The sequence below is a fragment of the Schistocerca gregaria genome, chromosome 1, assembly GCF_023897955.1.
Source record: "Schistocerca gregaria isolate iqSchGreg1 chromosome 1, iqSchGreg1.2, whole genome shotgun sequence".
NCBI lineage: Eukaryota > Metazoa > Arthropoda > Insecta > Orthoptera > Acrididae > Schistocerca > Schistocerca gregaria.
The window spans coordinates 799,255,957-799,264,065 of NC_064920.1; the positions used below are offsets into that span (position 1 = coordinate 799,255,957).

Here is an 8,109-nt window from a genome sequence, read left to right on the forward strand (position 1 = left end):
ATACATACTAAATGACACACACACATACGCGTACACCCGTGATTTGAATGCAGTATTTACGTTGGTTGTAAACACGTTACTTGCATCACGATACGCTCCCATCATAATCACGAGATGCCTCTCTCCAAGTTCCCATTCAGTATGGAACACATAACATTCATGCATCCACACAGTTTTCCTGGAGTGTGCTGCTTACATCGCGTAAGTTATATGAAAGTGACGACATTCAACTACTTAACGTTGTTCTCTGAATTTTGTTGGTGGGTTCCAAACAAAACACGCTACACCATTCAAGTCATCTGGCCGCAGATGTTTAATGCTACCGGTGAGAAAAACCGCGCCGGGTATTACAATTAATATCTATCCACTACAACTGAGAGGAACTACTTTGAAAACATGTTTGTCGAGCACACATTGGAATTCTCATGGAACCTCGCTGACCACTAAACTGATTTAAAAAATTGCATCCAATCGTTTCCTGCTCCACATACGAACCGCCTTAACAATCCCGCCGATTAAGAGCTCGATAATAATGCGCTACGCTAATGAGCTGGTGGGCAACGGCCTTGCCGCAGTGGATACACCGGTTCCCGTCAGATCACCCAATTTAAGCGCTGTCGGGCGTGACCGGCACTTGGATGGGTGACCATCCGGGCCGCCATGCGCTGTTGCCATTTTTCGGGGTTGACCACACGCCCCTCCTATCCGCATCCTCTGCTGAGGATGACACGGCAGTCGGATGGTCCCGATGGGCCACTTGTGGCCTGAAGACAGAGTGCTTGTGTTTTAATGAGCTGGCACCTCTAACAATAGTTTAATAAAATATTCCACAAAAACGCCCCAAGAAATCGTATCAATGGCTTGTTGCTAACACAACAGGTAGTCCGGTGAGGGTATGATTTATTGGCTCATATGGTAATATGGAAGCTCAGAATTCATTCCTTCACTGTCCTAGATTTATTCTGAAACATGACACGGTTTCGTCAGAGTTATGAACGTATGAAAAATGCTAACTGCATTCGTGGTTCGATATTTCGATATCCACGTTAAATTACAGAGAGTGTGTCCAGACTCTAATGATCAGTTGTCACTGGTTTTGCGAATGTTGTTCGATGAGTACTTTGATATAAGTAAAACTTGGTATACATTCGGCTGTTGCTGAGTAATTTGTTCTTTTGTTCCATCCCACTTACTTTTGTAATCGTTTAATACTGGCGCAGCAGAAGAATTTTCAATTTTTTTCTGATATATGACTAGGGCATTTTTTATGCAAAGTAAGGCTGTCCTTAATCTAAGCGTAGGTTTAAACATCATACTGTCTTAATGGGCACGATCCTGTTGGAAACAGCATGCCATTACCTTCCTGCTGTGTCTGAACTTCTTGTAACGCAATGTGCCAGGAGACATGCACATGTGTTCGTCTTAGGCCTCAAACAAAACAAACACAAAAACAAGAGAATAATAATAATCAATAATCAAGCAGTTTGATTACAGATTAACAACCACTTGTTAATGAATTTAATTTTCAATTTAACCCATTAACAAAAATTCCAAGAGAAAAAGAGACATTATTATAATTATTTTCAAAGTACTGAGGAACCGAAATCTGAAACTATTTCACCTGCAATCTCTTAAAGAGATGTAACTTTCTCGAGATGGCACCAGCAGTATAGTTACAGGCCTTCTGGCCCACAGTGTATGCAGGGGCAGGCTGGGTGACTCTTTCTTAAGCCCCGCTTCTTTCTTGGAAATCCATCGATTGGAGAATCATGCTAGCAAGTAAACCAGTATTGACACTTCCAGTCAAGTCAACATACGCAAACTCACATTTTTCTCTCCCACTCTTTCTCCTAAGGTATTTGTATTAGGGTGCGATTCCAATAGCACGCAAGCACCTACAGGTCAGCTGCCACTCTATTCACCATGCCCCGAACTTGGAACAATCATCAGTGATCTCCAGCTGGTAGATACATGGGAACATGTCTAAGGAAATCGACCGGGGTTCTCGTATTTCACGAGTCACTCGTCTAGTCGCACTGATAAGATTTACGTCTCCCGTTCTCTCGCAGCAACAGTGATCGACGTGGAGGTGTGGCAAGTAGCCTTTTCTGATAACAGTGTATTTGTTGAAGTCAGAGAGCCCGTAAGCCACCAAACACACACACACACACACACACACACACACACACACACACACACACACACACACACACTTGCAGCTACTTCTTAACCCACATCTATTTTTTTGGAAATAGACCAGAGAGGTTCCAATCCAAAACACACACACACACACACACACACACACACACACACACACACACATGCACATGTGTGCATGTTTTAGTTACCTTTATTTTGCCGGCCATTAAAAACGAAACAACCAATCAGTAAATATCCTAGAGGTGGCCATCGAATCCTCTGTACCATCCTCTCGGTGTCGAAATACGACTGTAGTTTGATCTTTGCATCCAACATAGCGCAAGGTACAAAAGGCCCTCGAAGTAAGTCCCACAGTTTCATTCCACGTCTACACTACCTGAATTATTGTTCTACAGTATAACAAAGCAAATATGGCTCAGTTGATTAACACTACATCTACATCCATACTCCGCAAGCCACCTGACGGTGTGTGGCGGAGGGTACTTTGAGTACATCTATCGGTTCTCCCTTCTATTCTAGTCTCGTATTGTTCGTGGAAAGAAAGATTGTCTGTATGCCTCTGTGTGGGCCCTAATCTCTCTGATTTTATCCTCATGGTCTCTTCGCGAAATATACGTAGGAGGGAGCAATATACTGCTTGACTCCGTACAGAGCTACTGAGCATCTCTCTTGCAGATTCTTCCACTGGAGTTTATCTATAATCTCCGGAACGCTTTCGCAATTACTAAATGATCCTCTAACAGAGCGCGCTGCTCTCCGTTGCGTCTTCTCTACCTCGTCTATCAACCCTACCTGGTACGGATCCCACACTGCTGAGCAGTATTCAAGCAGTCGGCGTACAAGTGTACTGTAACCTACTTCCTTTGTTTTCGTATTGAATTTCCTTAGGATTCTTCCGATGAATCTCAGTCTGGCATCTGCTTTACCGACGATTAATTTTATATGGTTACTCAATTTTAAATCGCTCCTAATGTCTACTCCCAGATAATTTATGGAATTAACTGCTTCCAGTTGCTGACCTGCTATATTGTAGCTAAATGATAAAGGATCTTTCTTTCTATGTATTCACAGCACATTACACTTGTCTACATTGAGATTCAATTGCCATTCCCTGCACCATGCGTCAATACGTTGCAGATCCTCCTGCATTTCAGTACAATTTTCCGTTGTTACAACCTCTCGATATACTACAGCATCATCCGCAATAAGCCTCAGTGAACTTCTTATGTTATCCACAAGGTCATTTATATATATTGTGAATAGCAACGGTCCTATGACTCTCCCCTGCGACACAGCTGAAATCAGTCTTACTTCGAAAGACTTCTCTCCATTGAGAATGACATGCTGTGTACTGTTATCTAGGAACTCATCAATCCAATCACATAACTGGTCTGATAGTTCATATGCTCTTACTTTGTTCATCCTGCAGATATAGGTGCACTTGATACCTAAACACACAACTGCAAATTTTGAAATTATCTGTTATAAGTTATTTCTACGTCCAAACTATCTGTATTATTGTTCTGTAACGATACAAGACGCATGTAACACACTTTATTGACACGGTTGGTGTGACTAAAAAGTAAGGCACACTTGTTTCCTAAATCACAACTGTGGACCCTCAGATTAAGTCTCACTGTGTTATTGAAGCGTGGTAGCCAAGGGAAGGTAGGATTCGGTTACGATTGTGGATGGAGTCGTAATCAGTTACTATTGGTTTCCTTTTACAGTTACATACAATTTATTTTAAACGAGTAATTCCAGACTCAACAATAAATAAAAATGCCACACGTTATTAATGAAGGAATAAACAACTGTGTAAATAATAGTGTTTTCAGGGAATTACAATTCAGCAAACCACCATTAAATACAGATACAGTAGATAATGTTTTAAAGCAATCCACTGTGATCTGTGCAGAAGGCCTTACACGCCAGGAATGGCAATAAATTATGAATTGTTGAAAACTCGCTGCAATTTGCCGTTTACAGGTGTTGAAATATTAAAGGTAAGTCGCCACCGACAGAGCAGAAGGTCTCAGATGCCAGGAATGGCAGTAAATAAGGTTTTAAGGCTTACTGCCAAAATACAATTACCAAATTAGAATTTTAAGGCAAATGACGACAATCATGGCTGAAGGCCTTACACGCCAGGAACGGCAATATTATAAAAAATTTAGAAACCTCCTGTAAAACAGCAAATACAATAGTAAATGTTAATTAAAAACAAGCATCTCATCACCAAACGGGTTAAATAAGATGATAGCAAACTTTGTAACACAACCCTTAACATCCACTGCTAAATTTATTCCAGATGGCGACCAGAACTATTAACTAGACATATATAGCCTTTAATGTGGGCATTACAAGGTATTGTAATAAATTATACAATAATAAAATACAAGAACCAGTACATAAGTTCCTTAAAGGGTATTTAGTCAGATTATACCCGCAGAAGGCGTGGGCTGAAGGTGTGTTACACTGAGCTACTGGCTATCAGACCTTTTAGAGCACACATATCTTAAAAGGCCTAAGAAGCCACAGGCGGTGCTCCAGGAATCGACCTCTAAGAAGGTCCAGCAACAAACACTTTCGCGAGCGGTGAGATAGGCAGCAAGAGTTGCATTCACTTCACAAGATGGTAACTCAGACTAGTGGCAATCTAACGAATGACTAATGATAATCTTGCTGAAGCTACCTGACGTCCGATGCAACGATGGAACAATACGCTAAAGCCGGAACCGGCGGTTGCACTACGTCCCCAGAATACTGTGGTTAGAGCGCCTGGAACGAGACGGAATCACCACCACCAGAGTAGAAGAATCGCCAACCGGCCAATCAAGAAAGCTGCCAAAACTACACGCCTTACCGGACAGCAACAGCAAGGCGAGGAAACATACACTGCTGTTACATACACTAACCCCCAGAGCAGATAACTGGGGCGTTAGCGGCCACCAGGCAAGAAAAATTACCGTTGGTTGAACTTAAAAAATTGCAACAAGTTGAACGCAGTAAATAGTAATAAGAAGTCGAGGAAAGCTAATCAGATCCGCCTTCCCCAAGCACTCCACACGCTGCTCTTCGCCTTGGAGACACTACGAGCAGCAACACGAACCCAAGTCACTGGAGGATCGCGAGATATCACAATGGTGGAGGTTTCTTTACTTGGATTGAAATGCACTCATCTTAAAGCTTGTTGGATCCGGTTTACGACAAGGTCGTGCACCGTCGTGACCACAGCGCTTCCATCCGGCAGCCCATGCGTGCCTCCAGCGGTTCCCATGTGTTCTGGCACTGCGCGGACCTGGCTCCTCCTGAGTCCCCAACCGAATTGGCCCACTCACGTGACCCGGAAACGACGTCGCCCCAAAGATAGGGCAATAGTTACTACACATCGATAACAACCGCTGCTGCCACTAGCGGACAGGCAACGCTTGCGAAACCGAGTGGCGCCAGTCAACACGAGAAGAAAACTGCAACCATGCCAACTAAACGATACCGTCTGCCCTCGAACAGAAGGCAGAAACCTACAAACAGCACCAACGCGAGACGCAGTACAGCTCAGTTATTTCCACATCTAAATTGTCTGTGTCATTGTTCTATAACAGTACAAAACACATGCATCTAAGTTAACAGGTTAAGCAGGGAAACCAATATTGCTTGACACTTTCAAACAAACAAATAGAAGCAGTATATCTATGGACAACCTGGCACTTAGTTCATGGTACTGCAGTTGCTAGTGGTGATGTTGAGATATTCAAAACTACAAGATGAGAGATAATATAAAATTCAGAAATCTACAGTAGCATTGGCAGAAAATTTAAAAATGCCCGATGACACTGATGGGAAATTCCAAATGTGAGATGGTAGATCAACTTGCAGGTTACGCAGCACTTGTGAATGTCCAAAGGTCGATCTCAGTACTACACTTGGTGTAAGGCACAACAAACACTCATTAGAATAGCAGATAATACTTCCACACCTAAATTTTTCTATGATGCTTCACAAGAGAGCTTCTATGAAGATTGGAAGGTAGGAGATGAGGTACTGGCGTAAGTATAATTGTGATAACAGGTTGTGAGTTCTGTGTGGGTTGCTCAGGCAGTAGTGCACTTGCCTGCGAAAGGCATAGGTCCAGAGTTGGAGTCTTAGTCTGGCACACAGTTTTAATCTGGCAGGAAGTTTCATATCAGTGCACACTCAGCTTCAGAGTGAAAATCTAATTCCACTGTGTACTGTGTGGCACAATATACAAGGAACAAACCAGTTTTGGAGATATAACATGAGGTCGAAAAAATCTTTATCACAATGTTAATTCAGAGTCTAAAATGGCTACACTAGAAAATAATTGTACTTGATAACAGTTACACTGGAGGACAGTTTGTTACATTATTGCTGTAATGTTAGTCAGTTTGAGGCAGTTTTCTGTAATGTGAAGAAGTGAATTGTCAGAACCAATTGAAACTAGTGAGAACTATTCATAACTGTTCAGGACCTGCTAAGATGTATACACATCCTTCTCCAGGATAATGGCAGTCACCCTCTAAATTGACCATCATTGCCCCACAACAGTATCAACCACGCATTCAAGGTAATGTAATCATCCACTGTACCATACACACTGCCAGCGAGTGGTGTTGCAATACAGCGTAAAGAACCGGTAGCTGACACCCACTGTAAAGTTATGGCGTATACACATTGTCAACTTATGATGCATACGTTGTCAGGGTATTGTTTCAGAATACTTCTTCTGTCTGAATGCATATTTGTTTCTGTCAACAATCACTGACTTGCCTACTTAGGACTCCAGTTTCCACTGTTAGGTAAGTTAACATTATCAGCAGAAGATTGAAAATACTTGTTCTGCAGTAGAAAGTTAATACCATACTATTTCATAACCATAATATTTGGGTTACTGTAAAAAAATGGCTCTGAGCACTATGGGACTTAACATCTATGGTCATCAGTCCCCTAGAACTTAGAACTACTTAAACCTAACTAACCTAAGGACATCACACAACACCCAGTCATCACGAGGCAGAGAAAATCCTGAACCCGCCGGGAATCGAAGCCGGGAAACCAGGTGTGGGAAACGAGAACGCTACCGCACGACCACGAGCTGTAGACGGTTACTGTAAAACTGGGTATTTGAAAGAAGTGTAACTGTCTTTCATACCCAAACAAATGATCACTACTACTGTTCAGCAGGGTCTTTCATCTAAATATCATGTAGTCTCCACTCTGTGACTGCATGTGTTAGCATTATCAGAAGATGATGACAACTGCTTTCTACTTCAAGATAAAGTTAATACCCTAGCATGACGACTGCTGTTATGATTGGCATAATTAGCAGAAGATGGCAAACATTTTGTACTGCAATATGAAGGTAATGATCTAGTAAGAAGCCACTATAATGCTTGGGTGGCATTGAAAGTGGGTAGCTGAAAACATAACAACCTTCATTTCACATCTATATGAATATTTTTTACTATCGTTCAGTATACTGTATCATATGTCATGTGCTTTATACTGTATGACAGCAGTAAATAACAAACGTTTCAAATTTAAAGTTAATACTCTGGCATGAGTGATCACTATAATATTTGGCTGACTTTGATACTGGTTTTAGAGAGTAGTTTTTCACAAATTTAGACACGGAAATAACATTTTTTAGTTCGCTGACTTGAGTCCTAGACGTTGTGGTAACGTTGGTAGCGCAGTAAGCTTTTCACTGCACAATGTACAGTACAGTTATCGAACGAGGGAAAATAAGAGGAACAGAAGGAAAAGGCGAGAAACGACATGACATGTGTTCCAGTGAAGCAACGAAAAGGCGAGGGGATGAGTTTTCGGCAACGTAAGTTATTTATGTAGACAAACTGCTGCATACTATTTAACATAAACATTAAGGGAAAGATATGATCCGTACACAACTGAGGTGTGATTTGCCCA

The 8,109-nt window shown here is 41.8% G+C and overlaps 1 pseudogene; it reads left to right on the forward strand.

The window, feature by feature from the left end:
- The first annotated feature begins 556 nt into the window (after nucleotides 1–556).
- LOC126291502 (5S ribosomal RNA) lies at nucleotides 557–674 on the forward strand (annotated as a pseudogene).
- Nucleotides 675–8,109: the final 7,435 nt, after the last annotated feature.